The sequence below is a fragment of the Pipra filicauda genome, unplaced genomic scaffold (genome assembly GCF_003945595.2).
Source record: "Pipra filicauda isolate LSUMZ 115617 unplaced genomic scaffold, ASM394559v2 scaffold78_size3787270_pilon, whole genome shotgun sequence".
Lineage (NCBI taxonomy): Eukaryota > Metazoa > Chordata > Aves > Passeriformes > Pipridae > Pipra > Pipra filicauda.
In genome coordinates, this window is record NW_024104964.1 from 2,767,990 (window position 1) to 2,789,544 (window position 21,555).

Below are 21,555 nucleotides of genomic sequence, written 5' to 3' on the forward strand. Positions count from 1 at the left end.
TTAACCCTTCAGGCCTCGTTTTGCTACACTCAGTTAAGTTTTTCAGGCCGTGCTCTGTTTCATTCTGCATCGTTGTCTTGCTTTCCAGGCGCTCAGAACGTCGCGTTGCTGTGACTGCCCTGAGCTGGCAGCCGGCTCTGTGCTCCAGCCCTTTTCCAAAGCTATTAGAGGAAATCTTTCCTATCGACTGGAGCAGCGTGGGAGCGGCCACAGGGCCGTGCTGAGCAGCCCAATTTATTGATGCTGTTCGTGTTCCTGAACCGGGGGGACCCTCCTGAAGCCGCCTGGCGAAGGAGCCGCGTGCAACTCTCAGCTCCGGCGGTCTCGGGTTCGATCAGGGAAGTTAAACTGTGATTTATTTGGAGCTCTGCAAATCTTTATTCCTGGCTATGAACAAGTGTTTGAGGGCAGTGGTGTGTGGGCCATCTGCCAGCGTTGGATGTGCTGCTGAACCCCCAGCCTGAGGCTCTGGGGACGGAGGGAAGAAACTTCCCTTTCCACAATGTGGAAATCAGATGGTGCCAATGGTTCCAGCTCTTGCCAAATGCAGGTGAGACAGTTTTCCTACCATGGACACCAAAGGGGACAGCAGAAGGTGCCACTCAGGCTCAAGTCCAGTTAAGCTGATCTGACCAGCACAGAACATCCACTTCTTGCACAACAACGGCCCCAGTCTGTAAATACATGTCTTCAACCACAAAATGCCTCCTGACCTCAAAAGAAGGGGTTTTCATACCCACCACCCAGCAGTGAACAGGGATCATTGTCCTTCCTTGGTCCTCCTGTGCAACACATCTATATGTTTACAAAGGGCAGATTTGTAGTGTTTGCCCTGGGCTAAGGTTCTCACCTAACAGTTATTTCTGATTTTAAATCAATCCTTTTTTTCCAGGCATGAAGCAGTTTTAATGTTTCTCTAATAATATCTTGCAGAAAGAGCTGGAAAGTGTGTTATGGAGCATAGAACAGCTTAATTTTCCAGGCAAAGGGAGCTACCACAGATGTTGCTTCTTTGCTGCTTCTGCAGCACCTTTGCCTTCCCGTGTACGTTATCCCACATTCCTGAGCTCTACCAGAGCCCAGCAGGTCCTGGAGCCTTTCACAGCCTCTGCTGGCACCTTCCAAATGCTGCAGCAGCCCAAGACTTTTTGGTTTGTCACAGCTCCCAAAGTGCCAAACCCATCCTCAATCCAGTGCCCACCTCCCCAAGCAAAGGCACCTTACGCTCAAATATAATTATTTCCTTAAATAAACAACCAAGTGAACAAATGTTTGGAATTCAGAGACAAAAAAAAACCCCAAAATAAAATAAATTTTCAATGACAGTTCTCATTAGAGAGAAACTGTCTCTCTAAAACTTTGGCAACTTTTTCAACCTTTTTTTTTTTTAAATCTCCTCCAGAAATAGCTCTGAAGTGTTGATAATGTCCAGGAGGTTAATTCACGGTGCCTGCCACAAGGTGGGGTTTCTGAAATGATGTGCCTAATCTTTGAAGTATATTTGATGTATATTTGAAGTCTATTTGCTCACTCAGAGGAATGGGAGAGGACACATTGTAGAATGAGGCAGCAAGGTGGTGTAAACCTCTGCTTTGTAGCCAGGACAGGGACTGGTACCAACAACATAAAGAAGTCTAGGATCCTTGTTTATAATCAGATTCATAAGTATAAAGTGCTCCCACACTGTGTAAAATCACTCCTTTACAAGGTTTTTTTTATATACACCGTGGTTTGGGGTTTATCTGACATGAGACTGCATTTTAGGGGCTTAAGCACAACCTTATCTTTCCTTGTCCCAGCTGAACCTGGATTAAAGGAGAATTGATCTGGCAGGAGATTTATTTAAATGCCATCACCTGAATCCTCATCCCCACACACCTGGGGAAGCCCTGGGGGGAGTTGTCTGGAGCTGATGGTTCCTGTTCCACTGTGCTCCCCAAGGAACTGCAGGAATCCACAGAACCAGGTGAGACCCAGGGGGGGTTTCTGGGAGTTAAAATTTCTAAATGTACTTTTTTTTAACTCTTTAGATGGTTATTTATCTCTCCTCCAACAGGTTGTGGGGAAAAACCTCTCCCTGGGGCTGTCTAAGTGCTCAGCACCAAACTCTTGGAGTGGGAAAGGCTGCATGTGATGGGGATACAGGGATGAGTATTCTTAAGTTATACCAGGGGAATGTTTAGATTGGATATTAGGGAAAATTTCTTCCCTAAAAGGGTGGTCAGGTGTTGGAATAGGCTGTCCAGGGACGTGGTGGAGTAGGTAAATTCTCAATTTTTGAGTTTTTGGTCCCCTGTAAACCCCTGGATATAAATGAAAAAAATACAGTCCTTTCAATTTTGGACTGGGAAGGTCACATTAAAAAAGCAACATTAAGTTTTTGACAGTGAAGTTTATAAAAAAGGAAGATAAATAAGAGAGCTGGGGAGTGTAAATCAAAGGGTGAAAGGTTTGTGGTGTTGGAGGCCAGGAAAGCTCAGTGTGTTTGGTTTGGAGGAAGGGCATGACCATAAAGAAAAGGCTGCAAATCCATAAAGGGATTTCATGGGAAGTTGAGGGACTGATTGTTCTTGTTGGGCTTCAACTTAAAGAAAAGCATTATAGGGGTAAATCATGGAATCCCAGAATGGTTTGAGTTGGGAGGGACCTTAAAGATCATCCAGTTCCAACCCCTTCCACCAGGTCATGAGACAACATAAAATGAGACCCCTTTCAAGGTCCCTTCCAAGCCAAACTATTCTGTGATTCTCATTTTCCCACTTTCAATAACAAGTTGAGGTGAAGTTTTAAGGCATAAAACCTCTTTTTTAGAAGCAGTGGTTAAAATGTTTGGGGTTTGTGCATTTAAATGAATTTTTAATGTTCTATCTCTGTAATTAAGAAGGGCAGGAAAATAGGAATTCTTCAGGGGCAAGCAAGAAGATATCGTTTGATATTTTGAAAGTGCTCCGAAGTTTAGGAAGCTTTAATAAAGTCATAAAGCAGGAAAAATGTATTCCCTCTGTCCCCTCTCTCTTATCTTTCTCAATTTTGGGAGCCTTGAAAGATTCCAGGGAAGGTGTACTGACAGTAAACAGGCTTTTCTTGGTTACCTTCAGTGCCTCCAAAGTAATCCATGGCCCCTTGGGATCTGCAAATCACGGACTGCGAGCAGCTCTCCGGGTGATAAAAGCTGCAGGATAACTCATTTAAAAGTTACTTTGCAGAGATGATGATTACTGAGTCTTGCAGCAATATACACATGAATTGTCTCTTGACTTCGATGGAGTCAATTAGAGCTCCTTAATTAGTGCAGTTAGTAATCATCTGCTGAAATTACAGATGTTCTTTTGTGCTATGATTTGTATTTTAATACCACTTTTAAAAATGACCCTGCCTAGAAAGGTTTGGTTGAACATTTTCTTTAGTTGCTTTGGCACTGCAGGACTACTTTAAAATAATTTGATACCTGAGACTTCTCTCAGCAACATAATTTCTAGGGTGGTTCTCTATTTTTCTTCTTACTTATGGTTTTTGCTTTGATTCTGTGCAATCACACCTTCTGAACTCTGACACTAATTAATCCTTTTTCCTTGGCTTTTCTTTTATTTTTTTTTCATTTTTCCAATGAATTTATTAATCATGAAAGACCTTCCATATGGGAAACCCTCATTTGATGCACCAGACCAAACTCTTAGATTGCTTTTTGATTTTGAGACAATCTGGTCTCTCTTTGAAGGAGTTACAGCACAGGGACACCTGATGGTTCTTCATTAAACATAAATAAAGGGAAAAAGGCAGAGGAATAAGCAGATCCTATAAATCCCCATGGAAGAGCCATGTCAGAGGGACAACAGGCTCATAACTGCCTGGGAAATTGGTGGGGTGGGGAGGGACCTGGAGTCATTCCAGGCAACACAATCATGCAACAAAGCTTTTGGATATTGATTCCTCTTAACTTCTACAAGCAGCAAAATCTGTTTTCCCACGTAGCAGGGATCCTGTTCTTGCACTGTCTGAATGTTTCTGTCTAATGTGTCACCTGGAGCATCCCAAATGGGCAATTTTTCTCCTGTTAGGAGCTGATTCCCCTCACACAAAGCACTGGGATGGGACGTGGCTCACGTTTAGTTCCCGGATTTGACTCTCCGCGATGACAGATCCCTTTAATTTTGACTTGCTCGTATCTGTGGAACGAGTGGGGACTCCGAGATATTGCAGGAATTATTTTCAAGCAAAGCATTTGTTTTGACAGCATTGAAAAAAGCAGGAAAAAAAAAAAAGGGGGAGAGATATTATCCTGTGACAATATATCTTTTTATACCTGAGAGGCATCGATTCGCGGCGGAGGCATTTACTGCTCCAAAATTGTTTACAAGAACAGGAAGCATCTGCCAGGCTGAGCTGGGAAACTGGGAGGATTTTCTGCTGTAAAAATGACTCCATATTCATGCACCCAGGAAAGGATGGGGTGGGTGGAAGATTCCAGGCCGGATTTACCTGCTGGTTGTAGGGATCAGCAAATGGAAGTAAGAGGGAGTGAGACCCCAAGACGTGAAACAGGAGAGGAAGCAGAAGGTGCTCCAAAGGGCGTGGAGTGATGGGATAAGGGGGAATGGCTTCAAGCTGAAGGAGGGGAGGTTTAGATGGGATATTGGGAAGGAATTCTTCCCTGTGAGGGTGGGGAGGCCCTGGCACAGGTTGCCCAGAGAAGCTGTGGCTGCCCCTGGATCCCTGGAAGTGTCCAAGGCCAGGTTGGAGCAACCTGGGATAGTGGGAGGTGTCCCTGCCCATGGCAGGGGGTGGAACTGGATGATCCTTAAGGTCCTTTCCAACCTAAACCATTCTGGGATTCTTTTCTCCCTGCAGAGATAAAGGAGCATCTGTCCCTCATGGAAGAGCTTTGGTTCCCAGAGCTCTTATTATATTTAGTGTCAATTTATTCAAAGTGGAGACTCTTAAATCTTTCACGTAAAAACTGAGCATGGAATTATCTTCAGGGAAAATTCTCAATTGCATTTATGTGTCCATAGGGGTCAGACTGAAGTCAATAAGATATTTCAGATATTTTTTGGTCTTAATATTCTGCATCTGAATTTAAGTTCAGATTCATAGAATAAAAGATAAAATAGAATGTAATAAACACGACCCAAATGAAATATTATTTAAATGAATATATTTGCTTGATAAATATAGCTTGTATTTTAAGTATTTCTCAGGTTTGAATAGTGTAAGACCATATAAGAATGTGCCTTATGTTTAATTTCTTTATCCATGCCGTGTGCACGGCCTTGACCTTGTAGAAAACGTTGGTAAATGTGTATTATATCCATGTGACAACCTGAATGGTAAGGATTGTTCCAATACACAGATCAATAACACGTTGGAATGCTGTTATTAAACAGAGAGCTACCTCAGTAATGAAAAAAAACACATCAACTTTCTATGAAATGATGTTTTTTTCGAGGCAGAGTGAGCCATAGATCAAGCTTTGACAAATTCTGCTACTCTTGAATAGATTAATTTTTTTGCTCCTGGCCTCCTTTCCACCTGGAAGAGAGAAAAGAAAGTAATTCCTGCTCCAGAGACAAAGGGATTTAAAATGAGGGGAAGGAAGGCACAACTCTCAGCAGCAGCATTTTGATTCAGAAGCTTAAATACTGGTGCATCATAAAGTGTAAAATGTGCTGATTTCCAGTTAGTGATAATTCCTGGTTTAGGGGGAAAAAACTCTTTCTTTTCTATTTCTGACACACCCCCCCACCCCCCCCCACACCAAAAAATAAGTCCTGCTGTCTTTTTTCTCGTTTATTTTGCAATTCTATGAAATTTCTTCACCAAAAAAAAAAAAATCCAATGGCAAAATGTTAAAATTTAAAAACTTCAAGAAGCTTTGTAGCTGCAAAGGGGTTTTCTTGTCAAGTTGTCCTAATTTCATAATTGGGTTACCATTGGACAGTTATTAAATGTTTCATTTCTAAGGAATTTCCTTTGGTTCTCTGATTGTTAATATATGTTGACCTTAAGCCTGAACAGCTTCTACTGTTCATTTCCACTACATTCAAGTTTCAGTGTCCTGTTTGCTCCTAAAAATGCAATTGGTTTTGCTTTAGAGCTGAATTCAAAATGAGATTTTTTTTTAACAGCAAATTCAGTTGTGAAGTGGCCAGTGTCCCTTGAACATGAGTAATCAAGGGAAGCAATTTGGTTTCTTATATTTGTGGACCAAATAAGGTTATTTTTTTGCTTTATTTATGAGTGGGTTTATGCTGCTGATTTGTTTATACACTGACAGTCATTATCATCATAGAATCCCAGAATAGTTTGTGTTGGAAGGACCTTAAAGCTCATCTCATTCCATTCCAAAGGGTCACCTTCCTCTAGCCCAGGTTGCTCCAAGCCCTGTCCAACCTGGCCTTGGACACTCCCAGGGATCCAGGGGCAGCCACAGCTTCTCTGGGCAACCTGTGCCAGGGCCTCCCACCCTCCCAGCCAGGAATTCCTTCCCCAGTATCCCACCTAGCCCTGCCCTCTGGCAGTGGGATGCCATTCCCCTTGTCCTGTCACTCCATCCCTTGTCAACAGTCTCTCTCCATGTTTCTTGTAGCTCCTTCAGCACTGCAAGGCCACAATTAGATCACCCCAAAGCTTCTCCTCTCCAGGCTGGACAATCCCAGTTCCCCCAGCCTTTCCTCCCAGCAGAGCTGCTCCAGCCTTCTGATCCTCTTGGTGCCTCCTCTGGACTCGCTCCAGCAGGTCCATGTCCTTCCTGTGCTGGGATCCCAGAGCTGGAGGCAGTGCTCCATCTGGGATCTCAGAAATCAATTATCAAATGTGACCAGTTATCAAATCAAATTATCAAAGGACTGTTGAAGTTTGGTTGTCCTGTGTGGTGCCTGCCTGCCCACTTGCCAGAAGTGGGTTTAAGGTTTAAATGCAGCAGCTGGGCAGTCCCAAACCTGCTGAAAATTATCTCAAACAAAGGACAACACATTCAAAACGATACCTGATGTTAAATTACTCATCCCTGCCTGGAAAATCAATGTCTGTGCGCAGAGAAATCGCATTATAAGTGATGTAAGTCTGACTTTGCTTGGCCTGCTCGTTTCTGCTGCTCCTCTGCTGTGTCTCTGTGACCCTTCCAAGTGTCTTTGAGATGTAGAACAGTGAGAAGTGTTCTCTGAATGAGGCAATTTCACTCAGCAGATAAAATAATCAGCCTTTTTCTAGTAGTCTCCTCACCCTCAGTTCAGTTTGGAGCTCTCCTGTCCTGCTGTGGGAGATGGAATTATCTTTGCCTCTCTCATTTGCGAGGTTGGCCATCAGTCTCAGCTGTTTACGTGTCAAAGACAACATCTCAAATCCCCAAACTGCACCAAACGAGCACATGGAGGCAAAATAGCTTCCAAAATGTGAAATATGATGCTAAAATACCTCTGGATTATGTCAACAAATCCAGTCCAGAGGATAACTCTTCCAATGTAGTAAATGCATTATTTAAGCAACCACGGGAAACTTGGAAACACAAGATATTTGAAATCTCATTTGACAGAGATGCTTCACACTAAAGCAATTTCTCTCAAAGAAATGTGGATCTAATTTGCCAATTGTGATTTGAAGGAAGAAATATTTATATTGATTTTTTGGGGGGGCTTTTTTTCTTATCCTCCTGGGGTGGATTTTACTCCAGAGCAGAGGAGAGGGACAGAGGACAAAAGTACTGAGTTCTTCTCCTAAAATAACACTTCATCCAAGTTCCTTGTGAGCAGAAATGTTCCATTCCAGAGAGGTGACAACCCCATACATCACCAAAAAATTTATTTTTAAACCCTGTATAATATTGTCATGAACTACCTCCTAATAAACACTAAATTTGAGAGGAATTCAGGAAATTTGGTTAAGGTGTCATCAGTGCTGAGTCCTCCCTTCAGGACCACCGAGGTTTAATTTGAATTAAGACAGGTATTAATTTGCAGAACAATAGAAATATTAAAAAAAAAAAACACATTGAATAACAGTTTTTCCTAATATTTTTTCCTGTGTTTTCCATTTCCATTGAGAGCTGGAGATAGGGACACTTTCAGAGTGACGATTCCCAGACTTTGCCACGTGAGGCCACTGAAAATAGGAAGTCCAAGTGTTTTTTTTCCACAGTTTTTATGAAGTCAAAAAGAAGGTGCAAAACTGAAAGTAAGATTTTTTTTTTTTTTTCTTTTAAGGCACTTGGGAGTAGAATTTTCCAGCCTGAATTTTGCAAGGAACTCCTTGCTCAGGTGCCATTCAGGGCCGAGCTTTGTCCTTGTAACCTGTTATTTTAACGAGAGTCCTTTGGAGCCTCACAGGCTTCCTGTTGTCACCAGGTCCAAGGAAAGATATGAAAAAGCTGGATGGGAATGACAGGGAGATTAATGGACCAAAAAAACCCCTGGGAAATCTCCAGCTGTTTTATTTCAAGGGCTTAACACTCATTTTGTACCTCCTGGTGTTGTCCACCTTCAACCACAGTGTTGGTTTCTTAATAATGTATTAACGAGAAGGAGAGAGGATTTATTATTTTTCTTGACTGTAACTTTTATTTATGGTATTGTTGTTTCTTCCCCTTGTAAAATCTACTGTTCTCTGTGTAGTTTAGTGCTAAAAAAAGGACAAAATTTTCAGCTCTTACTAGAAAACTCTCTTTAAACTTTGAGTGCTTTTCCCCCACCCATGTTAATCCAGTGACATAAATACTTCATTTTGGTATTTTTCACTTGGATATTTGTTTCAGCTTCGGTTTATACACAAACAGTGGCTTTGTTTGAAACGAAAGTAGAATATTTACGTTTTTAATCTAAATCAAAATGTGTTTTTCTGCTATACAAAGGAAAAATCCTATTTACAGGGTTTTGGAGATGCCAGGGAAGGCAGAACCACTCTCTAACTTTGCAGTTGCAAACTCTCCCTGTTTCTCTGTTACAGGGCAGATAAACACAGGCTGATGGGCTGTTTCTGTGCCACTTTTGTCATGGTATTTTTCCCTGTATTTTGATTCCATAATATGATATATGAAGCAAAATCAATAATTTTCCCTCGTAAGGTTAAGAGCTGACTAAATAATTCATGAGTCATTTGATCAATGTGACTCAGAGAATATCCACCAGCAGAGAACGATTTTTCTCAAATACCCCCATTATTTGAAATTATCTGCCTGTTGTCTGGGGGAAATTTTTAAGTCCTTATATTGACCAGAACTGATTTTAAATAAGCACTTTCTATTTGTGCTCTGCTGCTTCTTTGTGACCTGCCAGCTCTGAGTCACCTTGTGCTGCCTGGCTGATTGGATCTGCAGCAAGTCCTTGATGAACAAGCATGAATAAGCCTTAAAAAAAATAATAATAATAATTCTTGGTTCTGGTTGCAGGAGAAAAGAAAAGCAAGTTTAAACTTGCCTGAAGTGAACTGATTTCAACAAGAGATTGGGCAAAATTCAGCTCTGGGTGAAGGTGCTTTGTAGAGACTCTCCTCTCCCAAACCTGACTGCAGGGGGGTGCTGGTGGCACTTTGGCTGAGGTGGGACCTTCTCTACCTGCACTGAGGGAAGAGGGAGAGAAATATTCAGTTTGGCTGCTAAATGCAAAATTATAATGGCAAAGAACGAAGAGCTGTGACTAAAGTGCTGATAATGGTGTTAATTCTTAAATATGCTGCGCCTCAGGCGTAGTATTTTGTCAAATTACCTATAAATTCCATATATCACATTTATGTGCAGAACAGCTGTTTAGGGTGTCAGGAATTGTCTTTTGGGGGGGCTTTCAGAGCATGGAATGACAGAACGGTTTTGATGGGAAGGGACCTTGAGGACCATCCAATTCCAAACCCCTGCCATGGGCAGGGACACCTTCCACTAGCCCAGGTTGCTCCAACCTGGCCTTGGACACTTCCAGGGCTGGGACAGCCACAGCTTCTCTGGGTAACAGTGGAGATTCCCCAGGGCTTTCTTGATCCATTAATCTCCCTGTCATTCCCATCCAGCTTTTTCATATCTTCCTTGGACCTGGTGACAATGGGAAGCCTGTGAGGCTCCAAAGGACTCTTGTTGAAATACCAGGTTCCAAGGACAAAGCTCGGCATCCCCGTGCTCTGAATGGCACCTGAGCAAGGAGTTCCTTGCAAAATTCAGGCTGGAAAATTCTACTCCTGAGTACCATGAAAAAAAATTCTTAATTTTAGTTATGAGATTTCTTTTGACTTCAGAGAGGGTCACCACCCTCACAGAGAAGAATTTCTTCCCAATATCCCACGATTTTCCTCCTAGTGATGAATCCTCTTGGCAAATCCACGTCTGGGGATCATGGAATCCCAGACTGGTTTGGGTTGGGAGGGACTTAAAGCTCATCCAGTGCCACCCCCTGCCATGGACAGGGACACCTTCCCCTATCCCAGGTTGCTCCAAGCCCTGTCCAACCTGGCCTTGGACACTTCCAGGGATGGAGCAGCCACAGCTTTTCTGGGCATGTGCCCACTTTCTGGAATGGAGAAAATATCCATGTCATTGAGATCAGTGCAGCCCTTTCCAAACACTGTATTTTAAGGATATATTGTTTTGAGTCGTAATCCTTTATCCTTCTTATTCTTCATTGGCCCTGTGGAAACAAGGGTTACAAATGCATTAATCTCCCTGCCCTCTCTTTTTAAACCTTCATCCTGGAGTCTGGAATACATTTATCTCTCAGTCCCACGGGGCTGATCCGAAGGCCATGGAAATCAATGGCACAATTGGCTGGGCTTGCAGGGAACAGTGGGAATGGATTAAAAGGATGGTGGGGCACGTTCAGCTTGGAGATATTTCTTGCAGTGTCTTGAAATGTCTGTGCTGGGGAGTGGCAGAATCCACCATCAAAACATTTTAATTCAGAGACTGAATGCAGAGATGGAAATGCAGGAAGGAGAGACGTTAATCAAAAGTTCTCTAATATTCAGGTTTTACTTGCACAGTTTCCATAGTAGGTTTATAATATGTGTTCCCATACATAAGTCTTGTCCATATCACATCTTCTGTTTCCTCCAACTGTGACAAGTCCTGTTTTACCTGCTAAAAAAAATCTGATTTTCCTAGTCCATTTCTGGGAGTGTGGAATTTACTTCTATGAATTTCTTAGCTAGGTTTTCTGTTTTAAATTTTCTCAGAAATTTAAAATAGAAATTTAATTAAATAAATTTAAATAAAATTTAAAATAGAAACAAAACAAATTGTTTCTAGGGTTATTAACAGCTTAGACACCTCTGAAATATTATTTCTCTATTCTTTTCTTCCAAGTCTGATTTCTCCCATGATCACACTGAGGCAACAGCTCCCATAGATATGTGACCATGAAATCAGTCATGTGGTTCTTTGCTCATGTGCAAATTGACTTCTTTATCTTCTCCCCCAAACTCTTAAAATCTGTTTTTCCTATGATAAATATAATATAATACAATATAATATAAATATTTATATATATAAAATAAGAACCAGGGTGCTGCTGCACTCAGAGCACTTTTTTTATCCTTCTGGCCTCTATTTTCTTCTTTTGGTGGACTCCTACTTTTTTTTGTCTTCAAGTTTGGTGGCAAATTCCTGGCTGGGCAGCTTCCCTAGTAAGAGATGTAATTCCTTGTGTCCCTGCTCGCTGAACAAAGCTCCAGGCACTGTATTTATCCAGATTACAGCTGATTTGTCATATGTCCTTATATAATACATTCTAATAGACTTAAACTGGGGGAGCCTTTTGTAAGTCCTGTGTAGGAGCTTCATCATCAAATCCTATTTGTTTTTTGGATTTGGGTTTTAATTCCCCACGAAATCCCTCTGTAAATGTCTTTTTCTTCCCAGAATAATGTCAAACAACTTTTCTGATTGCTCTTGTTTCTCCTAGAACATGATGGGTTCCTCAGAGGTAGGATTTGTCATTTTTACATCTTTTCTTATCATGACTGAGAGTATTAGAAGTGTTTGGATTTTTTGGATGCTTTGTCCTGCAGTTCCTAAGACCTTTCCTTATGAATAAACTCATGGAATTTTGTTAAGTGGACTGGAATGTAAGATAACTAATTTTTGAAGTCCAGCCTTGGGTGCAGTGAAATCTTGTATACTTGGGGCTTGTTCTAAGCACAAGTAGTTTTGCAGGTATTTCAAGAGAAAAAAAATGACTTTTAAGAATTGTCTGGTTGAGATTTAAGGCATCCTGATGCAACAACAGAAAGTTCTTTTGGCAGAATAAGGGACTCCCTGATCAAAATAATTAACGATTCCATAGGATAATCAGCTTGCAGCTACACTGGGATGGCTGTGCTGGTCTGCCTGCACTGGAAATAAGATTTTAGCATTCCTAGATCCCCATTTCTAGTCTATAAAACTGAGATTTCCCGTGGAGGAATGGCATAGTCATCAATAGATTCATTTTATATAATTGGGTACTCTGGTGCTGCAATTAGAGCTGACATTAAACACAAGCCAGGCTGCCAAACCACAGAAGTGAGGGTGGAGAACAGGATCCTGCAGCATTTACACTTCCCAAAGCACCTCTGTTGCTCTGGTCAGCAGTCAGGCAGCAGGAAACACGATTATCCAAAGCTGATCCAGCTGTCCTGTGATGGGAGCTCTTCCCCACTGAGCTTCTCCACAGGTTTTAGCCTTGCCTTGCTGCAAAGCCACTAAAACTGGAGCAGTTCCCCATTGCTGATCCAGGGGGTGTGGGAATTAGACCCATGGGAGAGCAGGATCTGTAACCACTTAATTTAAACAACTTGTTGGATGACCAGGGTTGAATTTGGAATTCAAAGAATGAATTATTTTTGGTCTGGAGTTCATTCCTAGATCAGGACTGTGTCATCATCGTGGCCAGGCTTCACGAATGAAAGTCAACTAATTATGAGTAAATATTGAAATAAAAATTTAAAGCTAACAATAAAAATGCAGAATCCAGGTAGAATCCAATACAAAATGACTGCAAAAAAAAAAATCACAGGATTCTAATTGGCAAAGTAGAACCTGAGGTTTTAAGTTTATTAAGGTGGAACAAAATTTGTTGGTTTGGGGTTTTGATTGGTTGGTTTGTTTTTAGACACTTATTTCTTTTTTACACAGAAAAAAAAAACCTATATAACTTCATTTTACCTGCTGTTACTCCCAGTGAACAACTTAACACAAATATTCAATATCATAAATTTAAAACAAATACTATAAATATATTCCTAGAAATACAGCCCCACAATAGCATAGGAGCATTTGGTGATTTGGTGACTTATGTTCTTAACAAATGCTGAAGTGATTTGAGTTAACCAAGTAAAAACATTAACACTAACTTTTTCTCCAAGGACTGGGAATAAAGCTTTTCTGCTCCAATAAATTTTAATGCACATTTATTGGTTGTTTAAATGCTTGTGTATAGTTTTTGGGTTTATTATCATGAAATGTTTTAACTCATACGTTCATTCATGTACCTCACGTAGCATATTTAAGTGGTAGAATTAGCCTTTTTTATAAAGATGCAGAAACAGGCCATTGTGTGTTCTCTAAAGCAATAAAAAAATGGTAAAGGAGGTTTGTAAAAAGCACTGTACATCTGTTTGGCAACAGAGCAGCACCACTGGCAATGCCTGTGCATGTGACCATTAAGCTGCCTAAATAATGGTATCAGGACTGTGTACCTAAAGCAGAATAGTCTAAACAGCATGTGCTAAACAGGGTTTGCTGACTCAGGTCTCTGCTGCTGGGGACATCTGTTGCCTGCTAGAACATGTCTTGTGCTTATGGGACTCAGCCAGACAATTCTCATCCTTTATTCTCTTTCTTCACCTTATCTGGAATTTTAACATATTTTTAACTTTTTCTTTAAATGCCCAAACAGTTCAGGCCATTGAATCTTCTCACTCTGTAACTGCAGTGATATTTCAGGGACCATAAATAACCTACATTTTAGAGTTTATGCTTTTCCTCTTGGAAAACACGATTAAAACTATGTTCTTACTGTTCTGAAGGCTTAATTTATTTGTCTTTCGCAGGCAGATTATTTAAAATCTCTAATATTCAAATGTAAACAATCAAATCTAAGTCCTATTTGCCGTAGATCTTAAAAGAAAATCTTCATTCCTTCAATCTTTGCTACCAACAGAGGAAAGCATCTTATGCAAGAAAAGAAAAAAGAAAAAAGGAAAAAAAAAAGCATTTGCAATTCATCTTTTGGATAAGACTATTACAAAGCTATTGGAAGCAAAAAGCCAGCCTACAAAAATGCATATTGTGTTGTATTGCCTCAGGTATGGAAGGATGAATTACAGGATTTGAGTCGTATTTATTTTCCACAACAGCTTAAGAACGTTAAAGAACAAGTTAAAAAGTCGTCACTGGCCTCTTTGTTCGTGGTTTTGTTGTTGAGGACTCGGGAGGGGGCGGGAATTGGGGCTGGGTGGTTTTTTTTTTCCTCTTAAACTTCGTGAAAGCAGAATGTGAAAGTAGGTCACTGCAGCAGAGAGAGGGCCTTGGGTGGCTGAGCACAGCCCTGCAGCCCCCAGGGAGGGAGGTGTGGTGTCACCCCGGGCTTTTGGAGCTGGCTCTGCAGGAGCAGAGCATTCCAGAAGTCTGGAGAAGGGTCATCACCCACCCCCAGGACCTGCTGCCCAAGGCACTTGCTGCTGTTGGGCCATTTCTGCCCCCACTTTGGGCATCAGCCTCATCCAGGGCCGGGGGGAACTGGTCTGCTGCAGGATCGGGTCACTGGGGTCACTTCAGGCTTGGAGAGTGTTCAAACATGGTCCTTCTGCTCTAAGAAATGTTCTCTTCCACCTTAGGCAGCTTTGATCTGAATTTAGGGTTTAGATCCTGATGAGGATCTGAATTTTCGAACTTCTGTATTTGTCAGATAATGTTTCACTTTTCTATTTCTTTAAATGATGAAAGATGGATTTTTTTTTTTAATGCCTAAGATGATTTAATGACTTTTTCTTTTACGTTTTCTTAACAGGGATGACATTTAGACAAGGAAAAAAAAAAAGAGCAGCCATCAATAAGTGGTTTTATTGGTTGAATTTTAATGTTATTTTTAAGCAAATAATGGATTACTTCGACTAATAACTGTAGAGCCAGACATGATTCATTCCATAATTAGGTTGACAGTCCCCATCAATCCTGTAGTTTTAGTTAATCTGATTATAAAATCTTGTCTCCTTTTCCCTTAGAACATCTTTCCAAGCTGTACCCCATGAAATCCAAAGTGTTCCTGAGGACTCTCCGAGCAAAGCTTTGGCAATTCCAGATCTTCAGCCAAGGTGGGTCAACACCCAGCCCTGGGACTTGGCTTGGGGAATATCCACAATTCAGCCTTTGCTGATCACAAGGTTTTTTTCGTAGAAAAGTTAAACCTGGCAAGCTTCAGCTGAAAATCCAGCTCTCCCAGAGGAACTGAGTGCAGCCAAAGTGCCAGTTGGGCACAAGCCAACAGCTCTGAGGGACTGAGGGAACATCCCACTCCATTTAGTCCCAGCACATGGGGCTGAAGGCAAGGAATTGCCTCATGTGAGAAGCTTCCACATGTTCTAGATCAGCTGGGTGGGAGATTCCTCAAATGCTGAATCAATAGAAAGAAGATTTTCGACTTCTTTTCAGGAAAACGATGGGATAAGAGCACATATCCTCAAGCTGTGCCCAGGGAGGTTCAGGCTGGACATCAGGAGGAATTTCTTCCTGGAAAGGGTGGTCAGGAATTGGAAGGGGCTGCCTAGGGAGGTGGTGGAATCCCCATCCCTGGAGGTGTCCAAGGAAGGCCTGGCCATGGCACTCAGAGCTCTGGGCTGGGGGACAAGGTGGGCATCGGGCACAGGATCCTGGAGATCTTTCCCAACCTTAATGATCCTGTGATTCTACGATCCCAGAAGTGTCTGTGTGCCCATCCACAGCTCTCTGGGGTTCCTCCAGCTTTCATTCAAGCCAACAGCAGAGCCCTGAAGAATTCCAGCCTGCTAATTCAGATGTCTGAGACTGATCCCTGCTCCTGCTGGAGACACATCACTGTTGTTGAATTCTTGATCCCTCTCAACACCCACATTTCCTCCAGGATGGGTAAATACATGCCAACAACCCCAAAGCCCTTGTGACACCACAAGGGTGACAGTCAGAGCACATTTTGTTGTATTATTTGTATCTCCCTGACTCCTACACAGAGTTTCCACGGGAAAACTGCAGAATTCCTACACATGGTAATTTTTAGATCAATACATTCAGATGCATTGAGATGTTGTTACTTCTGTAGGTAAAAATCCCTTATCTACCTTTGCTCTTATTCCCATCAGTGAGGGAAGTTGTTGGAACCTTCTTGAAATTTCCCACAGTAGCTGGAAAAATATTTATCATATTGACATGTCCGAGAATAAGCATTTATTTATCAATAAAAAACAAGGAGTACAAACTTTTTGGCATGGTCTAAGAGTGTCTAACGCATCAGCTGGGCAGTGGTGCTGTGGGCTGGCTGTCATACAGCCAGATTTCACTGTTCCCTCTGCAAGAAGAAACACTCCTCTTATAACAATTGGCTCCCAGTCTTAACTGGGTTTTTATACTGTAGTTCACACTTTTGCTTGTTGACAGATTTAGAGCTCTTTGTGAAAGCAATAATTGGCCTGGGAATATACCTGGCACGATTCCCCAGAAAGGAGCAGGAATTAGATTGCCTGAGGTCTTTCATTAGCTGGGAAAACTAATGGAACGTGCTGCTGCCACTACTGTGTCCTTCCAGGAGAGCTGAGATCCTGCTGCAGGATCTGGAAGGAGAGGACACACCACTCCCCTCCCTGGCTGCACTGGAGCTGTTTGGCAGCTGCTGCAAACATTAATTTACAAGAGCACGGAGTGCAGACAGGGGGGAGTGGCTTCAAAGTGACAGAGAGGAGGTTTAAATGAGACATTAGGAAGGAATTGTTCCCTGTGAGGGGGAGGCCCTGGCACAGGTTGCCCAGAGAAGCTGTGGCTGCCCCATCCCTGGAAGTGTCCAAGGTCAGGTTGGACGGGGCTTGGAGCAACCTGGGCTGGTGGAAGGTGTCCCTGCCCGTGGCAGGGGGTGGCACTGGATGGGCTTTAAGGTCCCTTCCAACCCAAACAATTCTATGATTCTGTGATAGTTTTTAGCACTTCTGTGGTGGTTTCCCTCATTGAAGCTCCTGAGCATCCCCCATGGGAAGGAACTGTGACTCCTGCTTGGCTCAGTGTGGGAGGAGAGAGGTGAGGCAGACCCTTGACATGTGCTCCATCACTCTTTGGGCTGCAAAGCAAACCTGCAGAGACCTTTCACTCATCCCAAGATGCAGCACATCACAATCCCAACCCTTGACCCCTCTGAAGGACCTTCCAGGGGCTCCAAGAGCTGGAGAGGTATTTTGGACACAGGCTTGGAGTGACAGGACAAGGGGGAATGGCTTCCAACTGCCAGAGGGCAGGGTTAGGTGGGATATTGGGAAGGAATTCCTGGCTGTGAAGGTGGTGAGGCCCTGGCACAGGTTGCCCAGAGAAGCTGTGGCTGCCCCTGGATCCCTGGAAGTGTCCAAGGCCAGGTTGGACAAGGCTTGGAATAACCTGGATAGTGGAAGGTGATTCTGTGATGGCCTGAGAGACCTGTGATGTCCTTTTGGTGCAGAGGAGAGCCCAGGTGGGATTTGGGTCTCTGGAGGTGTTAGTTGCTGCCAGGACAAGCCCAGAGAAGCTGAGCTCATCCACCTCAAAGAAGGGATCTAAAGGTGGGCAGAAAGGTCTTCTGTCCTGCAGAATTCCCCATTCTTTGTCAGGAAAAACAACAGGATTGGCCAGTGGGAAAGACATTCAGCTGGGTTTGGAGTTCATTTATTTTAGTGTTGGAGATTTGCATTTTTTGGTTGGGTTGTTGGTGGTGTTTTTCAGACTGTATTTTTTATCTACAAAAAACCCCCCATAATCTCTTTTCATGACTTTGTAGAAAGATGCTTCAGGAATTTAATGCCACAGGGTCATATTCTGGCTATTAATATTAATGCCTTAATCCTGGATTTGGAGGCACTTTCTAGAATAAAACTAGAAAACTGTGCACTTTTTGAAGAGTTGTTAATAATACAGGAGGAGTAAAACATATCCCACTTGAGCTATTTTGGATCCAAAAGTATGAAAAGTTCTTGATCTGAAGAAGTATTTCTGAGGAGATTCAAAGATCCTGAAAGAAATCCTGTATAGGTAATCTTTAAATTAATTGTTGGTTGTATGGAATCGACACCTAAGGAGCTAAAAAGCTTTATCTGTGCAATCATTGTATCTTTTCAAAGTGAAGAGAGATTGGATGGAAGTCAGTGGGAGAGTAAAAATAGAATTATTATGTAAAATTGTTTTGGAAAGAAAAGGAAGTGTTTTTCCATCCGAGACATCCCGGTTTGTTCCGTTCACTGTGATTCTCTTTCCTCTGGAAAAAAAAAATCTGATTATATTCCTTATGTTTTCATTCAGTGAAGGTAATTTTAAGAAATTAATTTCCCTCATTAGGTTGTATAACTCAATCCTGATTTACTGAAATGATCTTAGGAAGGAGAGGTAGATTCAGTTTTAGATATGAAAGTATTTGAGTAAGAAAGCCTGCAAGTTTATTATTCCTGTCAGTTTGGAGAATTTTAAGGGTCTGATTTGAAGGATGGTCTATGAAATCCCTAATAAACCTCTCTGCCCTGGAACACTTCAGTGTTTTAAGGCTGCTCTAATATTGCTTCCACAGATGTGCTACTGAATGAATCAAAACTAAGTTTATGCCCTTGGGTTAGGCCCTGTCTCTACCTCAGACAAAAAATCCTTATTCAGGAAAATCATATATATGAGATGTAATTTGTCCTGAAGCGCTTCTGAGACCCTGAAACTAAAGCAACTAAATGATAAAAAAAAAATCATAATTAACCCAAAAGGAAATAAAACTTAAGACTTTAAAATCTTATCTGATACAACAGCTGAGATGGTTTCTGCAATTAGGACCCAGGAAAAATTAATGCTCATATTTTATATATCCTTCAAAAACCAATCCAAGCATAAAATAAATATAGTTGGCTAGAAAATTGTCCCAAATCAGTGTTATCTCCCAGGGTTTTGCTGATCTGGGATCTGATTTTGAAACTAATGCACTGGTGCAATGATGTCGATTTTGTGAAGAGATTTGAACAGAATCTGGGGTTTTAAACTTGGGTTCCAGTCAAGCCTTGACTGGAAGGACCTTATTTCCATTTCTGTGTCTCCAGCTGTTAAAACCCTGCCAGTAGCTCGGAGAGGAGACAGGAGAAATTTGGATTTCCCTGCTCCTGGATAGGAATAAATCCCCCTGTTAACTCCTTTCTGCTGGGGTGACCCAAGGAAGCTTCACAAGAGCAAGGTTGGGGGGATTTTTTGGAGAGAATAGGCTGTTCTCTGCAGGTATCCCACTCTCTTGAGGACCAAGAGTCATTCACAACATGCACAGGCCAAAATTTTCGTGGCTGGATGCTGAAAATTAACTACTGAGATCCTAAAGATCATAAAAACCCCACTGGAACTAACCCCTAACACACATCCCCCCAAATTATTTTAGTATAAAACCCTCCTGGTGAAATTCAGATCCTCATCCTGGAGGAAAAAAGCCATTCCCTCCTTAAGCTGATGCCTAAAAATCCCAGTAAAGAGCCAAGTTTCACGTGACAGAATAACAAAAGAAAGCCCCATAAAACCAGATATTCCCACCACTATGAGGATATGGGAATGATAGGTTAGAACTTGAGGGCTAAAAGTCCACCCAGAAGTTGATTAATGATCTTAAATTCCAGTAAATAACAAGGGAGCTTCAAGAAAAACAGCTTGTGCTGAATATGCTTTTCAGCATAAGAAATGAAGCCACAAGTTGAGAGCAGGACATTAAATATATATAAATGATGGGAACTGGGAATAGAGAAAAGTGAAAGACAAGTTGGTGTGTTACATAAAACATGAACAAATGGTTAGCGACATTTTCAGTTGAAAAGAGGAATTTTGTTGAGCATGTCCAGGTCATTTGTGTCTGTCCCTCTGCATTTGAAAATCTGCAGCACAAATAGTTGCTAAATTTATGCATTTATTATGCAATATATATATTATACATATTATATAAATGTACACATTCATTCGTATATGGACAAACTCACACAAAATCCAACCTATCAGAGAGGGAAAAGACATAAAAACTGATATTTTGGGCTTTTTCAAATCCCACTTTAGTTGGACCATGTTTTTAACCAGAGGCTTTATCAGTGATACTTTGGAGGAGTCTGTTGCTGCCTCAGTCTTCAATCTGGGCTGAAAAACTCAAATAAAAACATTGTTTTGCTTCTTTGCAGCTTTAAGGGAAGCACACAGGTCCCTTCTAATCTATTGCCTTGATTTTGGCTGCTTCATAAATAAATAAAAGATTGCCTTTAACATTTTAGCAGTTGTTTAAGCAGCAAAAGAGATAAAAGGAAGTTAAAGGACATGCAAAGATTGAATTAAAGCCTTTCCCAGCATTTTGATGACAAAGTTTGACCATTTTGAGGAATAAATCAATTTGCAGTCGCTGTGGACAAATAGCTGAGACTGAAGCTGAAACTGTTCCTTTGGGAAATGTGCTAAAAGATAAAAGCAGTCAACTTTCTTTTGTGTGAAGAAACACAGAAAGGATATTTGGGACCAGGAGATATGCAAAACTCTACTAGGAAAATGAGAAGGGAGAAGATAATGTTTATTATAGTTCTAAAATTTCCCAATTAGTATTCTAGATCTGTTTCACATCATTGAGAGTTTCTAGTTCTAAAATTTCCCAATTAATACTTTAGACATGTTTCACATCATGTAGAATTTAAAGTGAAACCTGTATATCCATTACAAAAATCCAGTTATTTAGAAGCTGAGCACATGTTTTATATATATTGTTCTTTTGTGGTTTACTCTTAAAGAATGGTGGGTTCCTAATCAAGAGTCCCATGGTTTGGTTTGATGATCTTGCAGGTCTTTTTCCAATGTTGATGAGAAGCTGAAGAACATTTTGAGGTGCCACTGGAACCAGGAGAACGATGACAGAAACACAGAAGAGCAAGGTAAAGGAATCCTTGTTAGATTTCCAAATAAGTGAATTTTTGTAAATGTTTCACTTTAAATTCTAAATAATGTGAAATATACTTAGAATATTAATTGGGAAATTTTAGAACTATAACGTACATCATCTTCTCCCCTTACATTTTCCTCTTTTTTTTGTCTCATGTTTTCTCATTTCCTTTTTATTCCTCAAGAATCCCTAAACAATCACAGACATTCCTCATTCTTCTCAAAGTCGTTTGCTGTCCTTATCAGGATTTTGTTACAAAAATGAAGAGTTTAATCCCCCCTAATCATACATCAAATGGCAAACCACTCCACCTCCTCAACCTTTGGAGCGTTCTGCAGTTGGATGAACAGCCCATTGCTGCTGTGCCCTTCTGCAGCCTCGGCAGCCTGGGAGGAGCTGGGTGGAAATCCAGCATTTTGGAAGGTTGGGATGGTCAGTCAGGCCGGGTTTGTTCTGCCCACGTGCTAAGCTGAGCACGAAG

At 41.5% G+C, this 21,555-nt stretch overlaps 1 long non-coding RNA gene across 2 annotated transcripts; it reads left to right on the forward strand.

Annotated features, from left to right (window-relative positions):
• Positions 1-1,673: 1,673 nt before the first annotated feature.
• On the forward strand, positions 1,674-21,058 carry LOC113989811. 2 transcript variants are annotated; one of them, XR_005566735.1, is made up of 3 exons: positions 1,674-1,966; positions 15,175-15,264; positions 20,978-21,058. It is a non-coding gene; the product is annotated as an uncharacterized LOC113989811 (long non-coding RNA). The 2 variants fall into 2 exon arrangements; XR_005566734.1 differs by lacking the exon at positions 20,978-21,058 and adding an exon at positions 15,347-15,472.
• The last annotated feature ends 497 nt before the right edge of the window (positions 21,059-21,555 follow it).